This window comes from Ascaphus truei, chromosome 1, assembly GCF_040206685.1.
Source record: "Ascaphus truei isolate aAscTru1 chromosome 1, aAscTru1.hap1, whole genome shotgun sequence".
Taxonomy (NCBI): Eukaryota; Metazoa; Chordata; class Amphibia; order Anura; family Ascaphidae; genus Ascaphus; species Ascaphus truei.
In genome coordinates this window covers 24,539,699-24,555,954 of record NC_134483.1, presented here as the reverse complement: position 1 = coordinate 24,555,954, position 16,256 = coordinate 24,539,699, and positions in this window count along the sequence as shown.

The window sequence follows — 16,256 nt, the reverse complement described above, 5'->3', positions numbered from 1 at the left end:
GTCCATTGAATGTATAGTCAGCCATGTGTTTAAAAACCTTACTACACAGTACTGTAGGTCTGCTTTTATCTATTGCCTGTCAACAGGCATTTTTCTATTTTATTTTTTTAAACTGGTCAACTAGAAACTAAATTAACATAAAATAGTACATTAATTTGCCTCGCACCTTTTCATTTTTGTTTATCCAAAAAGAGCATTTATTTTGTTAAGTGGGACAGTTAATTTGCATTCCCATTTAAAGTCTAATTAACTTTACCAACTATAGCAACTATTTCAAAGTCTTTTTCAGCATTTAATTGTTTGAGAAACAATATTTCCTTATCTTTCTGGATACCATCCAACCCATCAAAAACACTAATTATGTTTCATTACATGTTTTGCATTTTACTTAATTATTGCAGTTCACTCTCTCCAAGGTACAAATGTAACAGCAAACAAAATACTGTCAGTATTTCTGTTTCAAATATGCATTTTATACAACATTTTAATTAAGAATGGAAGTTCTTTGATAAAGTATTTTTTTATTTTATAGAAGCTTGGACTCATTTAGCCCATAACATGCAGTGTTTAGAATTATTAGTGCATTATTAGTGCATTAGTCAAAGAGATACTTTTGTAAAGGAGTTCAATTTTGCCATACTAGAGTTTCATAAAGTAATGACCCTTTTAAATGTATTTTTTATGGTTACTGTCGCAAAGCTTTTACAGATAAAACATCTGAGCCAGAAAAAATAGGAACGCCTCAGGAGCAGACAAACATGCCAGAGTCCACGGAACCAAAACCAGCACTGGCAAGCAGCACAGAAACAGAAAAGCATACAGTATGTGAAAAAAAAACATTGGTAATAAAATATAATTGTAATCTTCTTCTTACATGCAAAAGTCTCACACTGCACAGCACATTTATCCGATAGGGCTTCACCAAGATCTAACAATCAATTAATTCTTTTTCACTTTAAATAATTAAAAAAGGGTGCACAGGAACACACACACACATCAAAAAGTCTGATGATCAATTTATTTTTTTAAACCATATGGTGCAAATATATTTAAAGTCATAATCCAATACCCTTCTCTGCAGTAATTTTCTGAGTCTATCACTATCTCTAGGGCCAATAGAGACCAACTTAATTGCAGAACAACTTAAGTCTTATTTCATGGATTTTGCTTTTTAGAGACAATTACCATTTCCTGATAGCCTCTTGCTTTTAAATGTGTTTCTAAAACTTCACATTGATGAAAAAACTCAATAATCTGAACAATTTCCTCTAAAATGTACATAATCTTCAGTGATATATTCCACAGTGGGTTTCAGATTAAAAGTCTTGGCTAATATAATAGTATTCCTTCTAGTTGGTTGTCCCAACTAGGTAGATTACTGGCCATGCAAATTTATATAGAGTACAATATCAAGAAATTAAATTCTTCTGGGATTGGATCTGTGTGGGAAGTGCAGATTCCACTGATACCAACATGATGTCATTTACGTAGCCCCTCCATATCTGAATGTTCCAATTTAAAAGTGATACTGAACTTTGATCAGTACTTAAGGGGTGTGAGATAATGGGATTCACCATTACTAAAACACTACCACATGTAATGTACTGTAGATCTTGAAGTTCTATATTATTAGGGTTTTACTTCTACCGTGTGCATTGATTCCCTTCCACCCTTTGTGTTGTGCTTTTGTTAGTCTTGTTCCTTGTTTTGTCCTAGCGTTTTGTAAATATCTTATTTTAGTAGTTAGTAATTAACAGATTCTTGGATTTTAGTCTAGCTACTGTATGTGTTAAGCTGTAGCCAGATTTACGGTTGTTGGTACTGTGACAAGGTGCGAGACTACACCCACGTGAACACTTTGTTCCCAACGGCTCGCCCGCAGGCCAGTGATGGTCAGCCAGCAGAATTATTTGCATGGTTTATTTATTTAATTGCTATTCAGTATGTGTCCGGCAGATGGCACACTGAATATCTATGCCCATGCCCGCTTTGGACCTGACACAAATTTACCACATGTTTCTATACAACATACAATGTAATAATGTCACTTGAAATGTCTAGAAACCCTTGTATTACAAGAAAGGTCTAGAAACCCTTTTATTATTATTATAGCAGCCAGACATCGAGACATACCACAGAGCCTGCTGGGACTCCACTGAGTTTCCCATCATTCCTGGGTTGGGAGTTCCCACAGGTGTACTGAGACCTGATGGACCACGTCTGGATGGTAATTTTCCCAACCAGAGTAAATGTGAATACAGTACCGACAGTATGCTAATAATTCCATGTTGTGTGTGTTTATGTACAAGTTATATATACAATATACTGTTGTGTTGAAACTGTCTTATTACCTTATGAATTATAGAGGGACGCTGACTGAGAGAACATGCTCCTCCTGCTACGTCTCAGCGACCAGCAGGAGGAGAAGCAGGAATAGTCTCAATGGCACAGGCATGGCACCGACTGCAATGGAGACAAAGGCTTGCCTCGGTGACTAAAGAAGGGGGAAGGCGAAGGAGTAATCTCTCTGTCCCTGGTGTTGGGACCTCCAGATATCAAACAGTGGGAAATCTTTCATTATTTCCTTAAATTTCTTAGCATTAAGGATAGTAGTCTTGGGTGGGACTGTGCCATGAGCATTGGCTCTATCATGTTCCGGGGAACTGATCATATTAAAATCACCTGCAAGTATTACTGATGTGTGATTGTGTCTACTTACTATCTCCAACACTGTCTCGAGGAAAGGAACCTGGTTTTCATTTGGTGCATAGATGTTCACCATGGTGATCGGCAACCCTGAAAGAGAACCCAATAGGATTAAATATCTTCCCTCCGGGTCTGCAACGGATTTATCTATCGCAAAAGGAGTGTTACTACGAAATAAAATGGCCACTCCTCTCTTCTTCTTGCAGCTTGATGCGTAGTACGCCTGAGGATACGTGTTATTAAAAGTGTTGGGGGGTGAAATAGAGTTGAAATGTGTCTCTTGCAGGAAAAGGATATCTCCTTTGAGCTTATTCCGTTCCTGCAGAGCTAATCTTCGTTTCCCCACTGAGTTTAAACCTTTCACGTTCATGGATATAAGTTTTAATGTTGTTGTATTAGTCATTTCATGGCTGTTGGATTGGAGACCATTGACTCGGCCGCTTTCCCAAGGCAGCTTAGGTCTGGGATGGGGAGGGAAGGAGGGAGAGGGGTAGAGGACAGGAGATAGAGTGAGAAGATAGGAAAGGAAACAGATGGGCTTTTAAAGAGCCCTAACATTGGATCCTTCGGTGCCCTAGTGGCCAAAGGTAAGAGCTTATTGCTCTTTGGAGAACTTCCTGTCCGCCCCCGCAGCGGCTCCTTGAGAGAGGACTCCGAGCCCTCCTTTCGTGCTTCATTTCTACCAGTTATGTACATAAACTAGTTAATAAAGGCACTTTAACTTTTTCTAGCATACATATTATTTTCCCTGTCTCCAGGTCCCAGGAGGCATTTGTGCAATCCTTAATAAGTAGGGGGGGGACATCAAAGGTCAGATTGCAGTTTTTCCCTTTTTTTTTTTTTTTTTTTTAACTTTAAACAAATTAACATCTTATAAACGTAATTAACTCTTCAACATATATGTGACTTAAAATATTCAGCCTATTACCCCAACCCCGAAATTGACCCTCATTGTCCACCATTGCTTCCTATACGCCAGACCTGGTTTCTTCATGTGTTGGACTCTCATTCTTTTAGTAGGATTTTGATCCTCCTTCTTCTCAACCCCACATCAGACCTACTCGAGGATTGACTATTTTCTAGGTACCAGGGATGTTCTCCAGGCGTCCTCCCAGTCGAATATTGGCTCAATTTCTTGGTCTGACCATGCCCCCATCGAAATGGAGCTCTCTTTGCCTTTTATAAAGAATACCAGCTATAAATGGAAACTAAATGATTCCCTGTTAAATTCCCCAGAAATAGTGAGCACATTTACTCAAAAAATAGTAGAATATTTTGACCTAAACAAGGGGTCAGTCGAGTCTCCGATCACGCTGTGGGAAGCCCATAAGGCATCTATTCGAGGCTCTCTCATTTCTCTAGCGTCATATAAAAAGAAAAAAAAGCAAAAAGAATATAAAGAATTAATGGACAAGGTCCAGGCGCTGGAGACTGAACATAAATCCAGGCCTACTAAAAAAATATATAAGACCCTAGTTGAAACAAGGACTGAATTTAAAAGAGTCCAATTAGAGGAGGTAGAGCGAGCACTTCGATGGACGAATCAACGTTACTACGATAAAGGAAACAAGGCAGACCGGTTATTGGCCAATAAATTAAGAGGTCAAAGGGTCAAAACCCAAATTACAGCAATCCGAACCAAATCTGGTCTCAAAACATTCAAAGAAAGCGAGATTGCCCAAGAATTCTCAGAATATTATACGAAACTCTATAATTTAAATCCCTCCCAAAATACTCAGTCCGGGTTGACGACCATCTCAAAGTACTTAGAGGAATGCAACCTTCCGGCCCTTCCAGAAAAAACTATCTCACAATTAAATGAGAAAATAACGCCCAAAGAACTTTTTGAAGTAATAAAACAATTAAAAATAAATAAGACTCCAGGGCCAGACGGGTTTTCAAACCAATATTACAAGAAGTTTAAGGCCGTGCTGGCTCCGCACCTAGTAGAAGTTTTCAATGCATTTATGGGGGGTGAAGATGTCCCGGCCTCTATGTCTACAGCCAACCTGGCAATAATTCACAAAGAAGGTAGAGACCCACTGCAATGTGGCAATTATAGGCCGATATCTCTCCTAAATTCTGATCTAAAAATATATAGTAAGATTTTAGCAAACAGACTAAACCCGATTCTTCCGAGCTTGATTCATAAAGACCAGGTTGGATTTATTTCGGGCAGACAAGCTTCAGATAATACTCGGAAAATAATAAACATTGTGGACCACGTGCATCTCTCAGGTACAAGAGCATTTTTGTTGGGCTTGGATGCCGAAAAAGCATTCGATAGAATTAGGTGGGACTTTTTAGACCAAACATTGATTAAATTCAGCTTCAGGGGCCCCTTCTTAGAGGGGATCAGAGCTCTGTACAAAAACCCAACAGCGGTTATAAAACTCCCGGGAGGAGACTCAAGTCCCATAAAAATTACGAATGGTACAAGGCAGGGTTGTCCCTTGTCCCCACTTCTGTTTGCATTGTCGATTGAACCACTCGCGGCCACAATTAGAAATGACGATGATATAAAAGGGATTGTTATTGGAGCGCGGGAATACAAGATATCTCTTTTTGCAGATGATATCATTTTGTCATTGTCGTCCCCAATGACGACTCTGCCTAACCTCCAGTCACAGCTGGAAAAATTTGGCCGGGTATCAGGGTATAAAATTAACAGCGATAAATCTGAAGCCCTGAACCTATCACTCCTCGCCCCCGAGGTAAAACTATTGCAAATTAATTTTAGTTATAAATGGAGCCCTAACAACATTAAATACCTAGGGATCAGAATCGCAAATTCTTATGCTGCCTTATTTAAATATAATTTCCCCCCCTTATTTACAGAAATTAAAAAAAACCTCCAGTGCTGGAACAAGTACCACATTTCATGGCTCGGAAGAGTGACATCTGTTAAGATGAACATCCTTCCCAGGCTACTGTACGTCTTCCAGACCCTCCCGGTCTGTGTTCCGCTGGCAGACCTCAAAAGCATTCAAAATAGTATTTTCCAATTCATCTGGAAGGACAAAAAGCCGTGGGTGGCTAGATCGGTAATGTTGGCACCACGGGAGTGTGGAGGTCTGGGAGTACCAGATATAATTAATTATTATCAAGCGACCCACCTAAAACAAGCGATAGTTTGGAACAACGATCCAGTGTCTTGCGGCTGGTTGGAAATTGAGTCCTCCTGTGTCGCTCCCCTCTCACTCGGGGCAATACTTTGGTCCGGAGGGGGAGAGAAGATAATATCGGACAGAACAGGCCTGGGAGCAATGAGATGCACGTGGAAAATTTGGACAAAAACAAGAAATAAATATAAACTGACGTCTTCCCCCTCCATACTCACTCCCATTTTTGGTAACCTTGAATTCCCTCCGGGTTGTGTCCCAGGGAACCTTAAAGCATTTAGTTTGGCTAACATAAAATCAGCAAAAGATCTAATAGACAAAGGGACTCTTATTCCGTTACTTGATTTACAGGAGAAATGCCTCCCCATGAAACTCCCACTTTATGGTTATCTTCAGATCAGACACTTTCTCCTAACAATTTCCCAAACATCCAAATTTGAAGGTCCAACGTCTTTTGAAAAGATGTGTATGGTGGGCACATACCGGAAGGGTCTGATCTCAGAGATTTACGCGGGGCTAGCACGGTCCAGGAGTCCCGTCAACCACAATTATATGATGAAATGGGCTGAAGACCTCAATCTTGATATAGACAGAGATGAATGGGAGGATATTTGGGAAGCAGCAGCCAAAACTTCTATTTGCACTACTACTAAGGAAAATATATATAAGATTCTATTTCAATGGTACTTAATCCCGAGTAGGCTGAGCCGGATCTTCCCTGGCCTGTCTGACCTCTGTTGGAAGGGGTGCGGCCAGAGAGGAGATCTGGTGCATATATGGTGGACATGCCCAAAGATCCAGACTTTCTGGAATATGATATGCTCATTGGTTGAGGAGACGGTAGGAGTTGAGGTCCGGATGGACCCGCTGATATGCCTACTCGCGAAACCCATCGAAGATATCTCTGTCCCTCTTAAAAAACTGGCCTCGTTCATCCTGACTGCGACTCACTGCTCAATAGCAGCTTATTGGAAAAAGATTAAACCCCCTTCTAAGCAAATGGTCCTTCGCAAGGTAAGCGAGGTCAAGCTTATGGAATACCTATCGGCGCTCCTGAAACAGAATATAGTACAATATGAGAAAGTTTAGGCACAGTGGCTTTATAATTAAAGAGATTAAAAATGAGATATGGATGCTTCAGTTGGACTCAGCATTAGACCACTGACCCCTCTAAGGGGGAGTTCATGTCTACTCAGGGTCTTTTGACAAGGTGGAGGGGAGGACAACTACACCCCTTCCCTTAGCTCCCCCCGTTCCTATCCCCTCCCTCCTCCCTTCTTCTGTTCTTCTCTCTTCTCCCCCTCTCTCTCTCTGCCTATCCTTTACAGTACTAATATAAGGGGTTTGATCTAAGATTCTCCTAAAACTGTTAATTCTCCCGGACGGGATCTACATAGTAGAATCTAAATGCATAGGAGGTTACAAAATACTAGGGGCAGATCGCCTCTTCTCGATCAATCAACCTTGAGATGCTTCGGGTTGTTCACTTTTAAATGTATATGTTAATTAAGTTTACTGTCTATAAACAACCATGTGATGTGATTGTACCCCTGTCAGAAAACAATAAAAATGTTTGAAATAAAAAAAGAAAAAAAAAAGAAGGGGGAAGGCAACAATGAGGGGCTGGATGGGGACTGAAGGATTCTATATTCTTATCACGTGAGTTTGGTTCCCTGTGTGTTGCACTGTACTAAGTGCTGTTTGCAAATGCAGATTGTGTATTGAATGATTGCTTTCTTTTAAAACTGCAGCCAGAATTGTGTAACTTACTCCTCCAGTGTGAAGAGGAAGAGCAGACCACCTCCCCCTCCCTTGTGAAGCCATCTCAGACCGAAGGAGACGGTCCAACCCAATTCAGGACTTCCACAACCGCCTGCCAGGAAGAGGGCCATCATAGGGGTACTTGGGTTTTAATAATTCCCTCTTGGAGTGGGGGAAGGGGAGAGCCGTCTAAGGCTGGCCATTGTTGGGGCCTTTGTAAGAGGCATTACTCCTGGTTATGACTGCCTGCATGCTTGAAGCAACTTTTATTAATATAAATATGTTTTATTGTCGTCAAAATAAGTTATTTCCCAGAAGAAGTAATAGCTCAGTAAAAAAAATCAAAGTTTGAGTGTTTATACATAATAACCATGCTACATGGATGACTGCTGAGGATATTTTTCATGGTTAATTTATTTAAATAAATAAATAAAAGTTTTAATTAATTATTTCAGCCAATTTGAATGGCTTTTAGGTAAATACACAATGCTGGGTATTTCACATATATACTGTAAATGAATGGAATCATTTGAACATACTGTCCTGAGGTTCCTGATTTCACCCGTCGGAGAGGAAGGCTTTCCTGTAGTAGTTTATGGCATAATTATCTGGGAACCAAACTAAAGTCAAGTTTCCGCTAAACAAAAACATCACAAACCTACATAAATACTCCGCAGAATACAAACCCAGTTGTGGCAACACAATAATACAGTATACCCACATCAGACATTTTTTTATTTTATTTAAAATGTATGTACTGTAATGATCTTTTTATCGTCTTTGTGAGAGAGACTGCTGTATGGCAATAAAAGTATAACAATTAAACAAAGGTAAGGAGGAAGGGAGAAGAGCTTCCTACAGTACATCAGCATTTTTTCCCCAGCAATCTTTGCCTTTTCCTGCAAAAAAAAATCAAAATAAGCATCACAAACTTGCTTTCAGAGCAACGCAAACCTTGCACACAGTTGGACACTGAAGTGGGCATTTGGGCTTACAAAAAGTCTATCGACATTACCCTCTCTCCAAGCACCAAGACGTTGCTGTAGCTGAACCAAACAAAAGCACACACAGTTTGGGCTTTAAATCAAATACATAAAAAAGCTTAAGATCTGTTATGTCTCATTTGACCGAAAGAAAACGATGAGTCAACATCTGAAAGAAGAATAGATAAAAGAAAAACAAGAAGACATATTAAAAGCAACAAAGAATAACTACTCAATAGAGACTGCTCTTCAATCAATGGAGGATCCATTGCTCCCGGTTTGGCTTTATTGTTCCTGTTTGATATTTGTATTGTTTCTTTTGTGCCATCGGGCAGGTATTCATTTTCCATGGTTTACATGTTTCTTATTTTATTGAAAAGTATATTTTGTTAAATGTAATTTGGAATGCTTTTCTCTGGTTACTCTCCCTATTAGTCAACTTGTTTTTTGGCAGGTAGGAGATGGGGGTATTTACCCCGGGAGGGTGGTTAGACCTCCTGGTGCGTGGTGGGAGTGGTTAACCCCTTGTTTACATTAGCAGTTAGTAAAGCATTGCATGGCAACCCACAAAAGGTGGCAAGGGGATAGGTAGTGTAGTGTTATGTTTATATTAACCCCATTGTAGTTCTTTTTGGCCAGCAAGTCAAGGAAACCCATGACTAGTTGAACTGTGAGCTACAATGGAGTTCATTTGTTCACAAATATATGATAATGACTATTTTATAATCTATGCCCGGCAGATTTAGTGTATCTTGTCTATGTATATATTAGCCAATATATACATAGGAAAAACAGGGCAAACACCAACCAGGACTAGGTGGTAAAATATGTATATATATATATAGCAAAGAAAAAACAGCGCTAAGAACAAAATAGAGATGCAATGAAAAATGTATAAATGGAATATACTATCTCCATATAACAAGATTAATTGTATATATCAGTATTATAGTTACAAGTTATGTTGTGGAGTCGTTGAAGATTATGCAGAGTCCAACTACACAATGTGTGTTTTGAATGCCAAAACTCAGGAGATGGGGGCTGCTTGGTTCGGGAAGAATAGCTTTCTAATAAAAATCAACGGAAAAGGGAGAAGAAACAGCGCACACCTTAGTGCATTACCACAAATATTATTTATTATATAAAAAGAGGGGGTAAACAATGCCCACACACAAGATTGAAAAATGAATCATTCATGTAAAGGTACAGATGCAGCGGCCGTTATTCGAACATATCACAGAGCTGTTTTTGTGTGCGCTGCTGTACTCCACGCGGCCAATCACGTGGTTGATTTATTTGAATTTCATGGATCCCGATTTCTTTGGGGGCAATTCTTTGCGTTTCTGTGGCAGAAATGAATGAATTGTAATGTGTACAGTACTGTGTCAATTTGCAGGTGTTAAAAAAACAGAACATTAAAATGCCATTTTCTGCACTCGGTAAAACACGAGTCAACACGCGGTAATGATGCGCCATGACATGGGTATTCCGAGGTATACAGTGCGTGATATGTTCGAATAACGGACACTGCATCTGTATCTTTAGACGGTGTCACATTTATATAGTCACTGTCAGCTGAGGGGATCACCAGTAGTAGGCTGATAAGTCCGAGAGCACCTCCTGCTCCGTGGACCGCCGTGGACGCTGCTGGAATCCTCCAATCCCATCAGCGAATGACAGCATTGCCCGATCTAAACAGCAGCGTGCAGGCAGCTCAGACATGATTAGAATGGATCAGCAAAGCATGGATCAGTGCACTCGAATCAGCGCACTCACACTCGCAACTACGTGGCTACCAGGGATTCCCTTCCGTATTCAGATCGCGTCCTCAAGGTCGCACGATGACGTCACTCCCAACGCAATTCGTCAGCATTAGCTGACTTCCTCAGGGGCTGCCGGGTGAAACACGGCAACCAGCTTTATAGTCAATACTGCTTGAATATCATTGGTCAGCAGTAAGAATACTGTTACCTCTAATGTTTAGCATTATCCATAAATAGAAATATAGATGGATTTATAGTGAAGTATTGCTGGATTATAATAATATAATTATATGGCAAACTATTATTTTGGGAGATGAATGTGTAGATATGAGTTCCAATAGGAAACATATTCACACATGCATGCCCTTTGGTTTATAAGAGTTATTGCACGACAGAGTTTCGATCCAATCATATAAACTTATCAATATTTCTTAGCACAGCACAAAATATAAGACTTACACAGAAATATTACATATACTTCATTATAACGTTTGTAATTATTACAGGCCTAACAAAACAATACAATACAGTACATCCTACCTAACAGTACATTGCTATAACACACATATATATACAGATTTACAAGTGAAGAGTGATGTAAAGACTGACTACATATCAGTGTAGACTCAGAGTAGAATTGTAGAAATGAATGAAGATAGGAACTTGTCATAAATCCATAACGTCATATATATGATATAGAGTTAAGGAGGGGCAAAATAAAAAGACCTAGCGGTCAGTCAGCCAGACTACCGCAGATATGGTCCAAAAGCACACCCCACTTAACATATACACTTTGACACTTTGTGTGTAAGGCTGGATGCGGGAGCACACGAGTGACGTCACCTCATGGGCCGAGATGATAGGTTGGGCATGAGGCGGTGTCACAGTGTTGCGACGCGTCACTGGTGCGCATGCGCAGTGCGTTCCCATGGACCTTTTGGCGCAAAATGGGGCCTATAACTGTGAGGAGGTATGTTTTCCAATTACACCTTGATAAAGTCTCACGGGACGAAACGCGTTGGTGCGTGGGCTGTGTTTATGTCCCTGTGAGTTCATGGAATAAATACCCTCAGTTTTTAGTCTGGAGTTGTGCCCTTTATTTTTTCCTTCAGGATTTTTTCCTCAGGATTTTCTTGTCAGCAGTGCTCCTTTGCTCTTCTTGTCTATGAGATTTACAAGTGCACAAGAATTATGATCATAATTACCTTCTGAGCTCTGCTTCCCTTTCTCTCCTCACTCTCTTCCTGTCTCCTCTCCAACTAACTAACTGACATTCTGTCTAGTTTAAATGGGTTTCTACACTCATAGATAACATGTAGGAGGTTTTGATTGGTTGAGGATGTATGCTTAAACCAAATTGTATTTCTATCTTTGAAGATGGTGGGAAAACCCTAGAAATACCAAATCTATCAATAAATGTTTTGTACAGATTAATATCCTGATTGGAAAATAGCAGCTGCTTCAATAAGGGTCTAGGTGTTAATTCAGGAGACACAGTATTGTCTTTTGAAGTCCCTGAGAATCAACAAGAGATGTTTGGACAGGGTGTGAAGTCTTTTGTTTGTCAATATCTTCTCCTGGAATGTTTATTCAGGTGAAGATAGAGAATCTACTTCAAAATACTGTTTGTGAAGCCTGTAAACAAGAGCATCCTTTAAGCAACCTGTAAGCAATTCTCTTGGGTAACAATACAATAAACCTATTAATCAATCCTAAATGAGGAACACTCAATGTTGAATTGGAATTAGAATAAATACTATAAATTCGAATGATATATATCAAGTAAATATTCTAAATAAGAATAAAAAAGTGAATTTAAAAAAACGTACTTAAAGAGCAAAGATCAAAACAACAGAAAAGATAAATAAAAGAGTAAATATTACTCAAACCCAGTGCACTGATGTGCCTTTCTGATATTAATATAATATAAGATATAAAATGAGAAGTTGTAAAAACCACCTCAAATAAATTAATATTAATGGTAAATAATAAAATTAACAATGAGAGAATCTTAAGCATATGAAAATAGCTGACTATATGACTAAATGGTCTCTCTGAGAAACAGATGAGGGGGTGTAAAGGGGGTGAAAGGAAGGGGGGAATGGGGAGAAAGACTAAGGAAAGAAACATTAGGAAGGATAAATAATGATGATAGTAATTAAAAAAAATGGGGACTGTGATGCTCTACAGATAATATGGAGGGAGGGAGGGGAGGGAGAGAAGGAAAAAAGTAAAGGAAAGGGCATAGGATGGGGATATGGGGGGAATGAGGAAAGTGGGGGAGGGGTAATGGGGAATGAGGAGAGAAAAGAAAGATAAATAAGGGAAGGGAGGAATAAAATAATATGGGTAGGGAACGAAATGGATAGAAACTGTGAAAGGGAATGACCAATCTAAACTATAGTACTAATAACTAAATCAGGCCTGCACAAATCCAGTCCTCGAGGGCCGCAAACAGGCCAGGTTTTCAGGATATCCCTACTTCAGCACAACTGGCTTAATTAGTGGCTCAGTCACTGAGCCACAAATTGAGCCACCTGTGCGGAAGTAGGGATTTCCAGAAAGCCTGACCTGTTTGCGGCCCTCGGGGACAGGAGTTGTGCAGGCCTGATCTAAATGTTCATTTAGACCAGCGGTGCGCAAAGTGGGGGGCGCGACCCCGAGGGGGGGCGGGAGATTGTGCTGGGGGGGCGCGGGCAGTTGCAGAGGCCCCGCGCTCTTCCCCCAGGCATTCTGACGCGGCTGAAGGAAGGCAGGGGGGCGCGAGAGCCGGGGCAGAGAGACAGGGGGGCGCAGCACAAAAAGTTTGCGCTCCCCTGATTTAGACCATACGGCACAAGGTGATTTAATTGGAAGATCCAATAGCTTTCTTTCTTAGAAATAAGCTTGAATCGTTCGCCAGCAAGCACGGAAGGTGGTATAACCTCCAATCTCATTAACTTTAATCCATCTGTTTTTTTTCATGACCAATGGAAAATGTTTAGAAACATACTGTAAGCAAAGCAACTTGATTTCTGCGCTCGAGCTGTCAATCCTGTGTAATGATGTATTCCGTTTGCAGCTATCACGTATGGGGTCACTCCTCACAAGGCCCCTATAAATGGAGAACACCCAGGCAAAGGGGGAATCTCGCAAAGAACGAGAAAAAAGGTATTTTAAGGAAAAGGTGGAATCCATATGTCAGAACTTCCCCTCTGTTTCTTCCTCCCATCCTACACCTCTTCCTAACTCTCCTCCTGAGATCCTTGACTCTTTTTCCACTGTCTCAGAGGAGGATGTGTCGCGGTTGATCGCCTCTTCTCCCTCTACCACTTGCCCTCTTGACCCCATTCCCTCTCATCTCCTAAAACCTCTTGCTCCTACTTTAATCCCTACGCTCACACACATTTTTAACTCCTCCCTCTGCTCTGGAACATTTCCATCCTCCTTCAAACATGCAACAGTCATACCATTACTCAAAAACAGCAAGCTTGACCCTACCTGAAAGATAATGGATTTAATTCTTGCATGTGTATTATATAACATAATAATTTATAAATCCACTGTTGGGCTGTCATTGGTCAGGGAAGGGGCATGTGACCCTCCTCTGCGCTAGAAAGTCAAATTGAACTGTCTCCCCAAGCACCAAGCTTGGGAGAGCATAAGTAAGTGCCACGCACATGGACTTAGCCTGATGAAGCAGGGAGAGGAGAGAGCTGCAGATGCTGGGTAAATCCTCGCAGAACCCCTGATCGCGACGGCCATTTGGCAATCCCAGTTATAACGCGGTCTCATTATCTGTACTTTTATTTTTACAGGTGTTTTTTGATTTGAATTTTTTAGTGTTTTTCATGGCCCATTGATTGCTAATGTATTAATTTGTGCCTGTTTATGGTACAGATAATACAGTGGTAGCCAATGCATTTTTGGCCAAATGCATTTCTTCTATACTGTTATATTCTCTATTTCTGTTTATTTTTTAGCGTTTTTATTAAATGATGTATTTTGTTGGCTACTGGTTTTCATTTATGTGTTGCAAAGTGGTTGTATTAATTAATTGTTGTGTTGCTTACTGCTTTTATGTATTAAATGTATTGTTTTGCTAGTGGTATGATTTATGTAATTGATTTCCTAGTGGTTTTAATGATTTTCTTGAATGCTTAGCAGTTTTATTTCTTTAATTGATTGGCTAGTGGTTTGATTTAGGTAATTGATTGGTTGGCTAATGCTTTTAATTTTTGATTTTGGGGGTTTAGGTGCTTGTTGTATATGTTTCATTATTCTGTATTTTGGACATTCATGCTTTTGTATTAGGGTGACCATTGATTGCTATAGTAGCAGTAGCTCTCTCTCTATGCCGCAGAATCAACTCGCCGTGTGAGCCGTTCTCAGAGGGTTGAATATCTCATCGATGGCTTCTCGCCATGTTTGCAAATGTTGCTATCACTGGTATTCAGGGCTTTCTGCATACTGTGAGAGCAATGCTGTCAAAAATAGCGAATTAAAAATCATGGCAATTTTTTTTATCGGACCTTACTGCATGAGGTCCATATTCTGCAATTGTGTGTGCCAATTTAGCTCTAATTTTTTGTTGGCCTTTTAGAAAATGGGAATCTCCCTTCTCTTCTCCTCATCCTACAGTAGCATCGCCAGTCCAATTAACTCAAGGAAAGGACGAATCAGTTCTTGGAAAAGTTTCTTCACGGTTTTATGACCAAACTACAGAAAGACCGCATAGACCTTCTTCTGTGGGCTGAGTTTTCCTGCAACTCACAAAACCATGATTCCACACTGGAATCCCTTTTATTTTGTGCCTACGGTTATCACCCTTATGTCCTTCCGTCTTCTACCTCTCCCTCCATAGCTCCCATGACTACAAGTTCCGGGAACTTCAGAAGCTCTGGAAGTGGATCCAGTCTGTCAAAAGCCACTTTATGACAGAAAATCCAGGCAGATTTCAAGTGTGGGTTTCTACAAAGAACATACACCTTAGAATGCCTTCCTCCAAACTTGGTTACAGGTTCATTGGACCCTACAGAATCCTGAAGCAGATGAAGCCTGTAACATTAAAACTGGAACTCCCAACTAATTTAAAAATACACCTAGTTTTCCATGTCTCACTTCTCAAAACCTTCATAATGATCCCCTTCTCTTCTCCTATTCCCACCCATACTAGACCTCTCCTGGTAGAAGGCCGGGAAAAATTAGATGTGTGGAGGATACTGGATTTAAATAAATCTGAAGCCAGACTACAGTACCTGGTCTCTTGGAAAGGATATGGCTCCCGAGAAGAATTCCTGGATCAATTCCAGGAATATCCATATCCCCTTTCTCGTCCGGGGCTTTGAACAGAAATTCCCCTCAAAGCTGGCCTAGATCTCCCAGAGGTATCTCCTGAAGTGGGGGGGGGGACTATAAGAATCCCGCTTTTTCACAACAGTCCTGTTTTTTTCTGGAGCTTGCCCTCACTTGGCAGTTTTGGTTCCTGAATCCTTGCCTGTAACCAGACTACGTTGACTGCAACAGGACTCTATCTCTTGGCTCTTGTCATGAGTATATAACCCTACCTTAGCCTTGCGGGTACGCTTGCTGATCTAAAATGAGCACCATTATTGCATGTGTATAAACAATACTGGAATATCATGCTTCTGCTCCAGAAAATCCCAAACTTCTGCAGCACATCACTCATTATTTTCCAGGATGATCTCATCCACCAGCCAAATCATTTCACTGTGAAAGACAAACTTAAGAAAATGAAAAAGAGTACAGATGCATAGACATACATTACATGTAGTTAGAGATAGCAAAACATTGGAGGAAACTTTCCCTCCCTATGTGACTCCATGTAATACCCAGATGGTAGGAAGCACAGACCACAACTCAGAGCTTGATGCTTTTGTGGCTCTGTGCCCCTGTGCTACAGGGACTTACCTGCAGGAAAG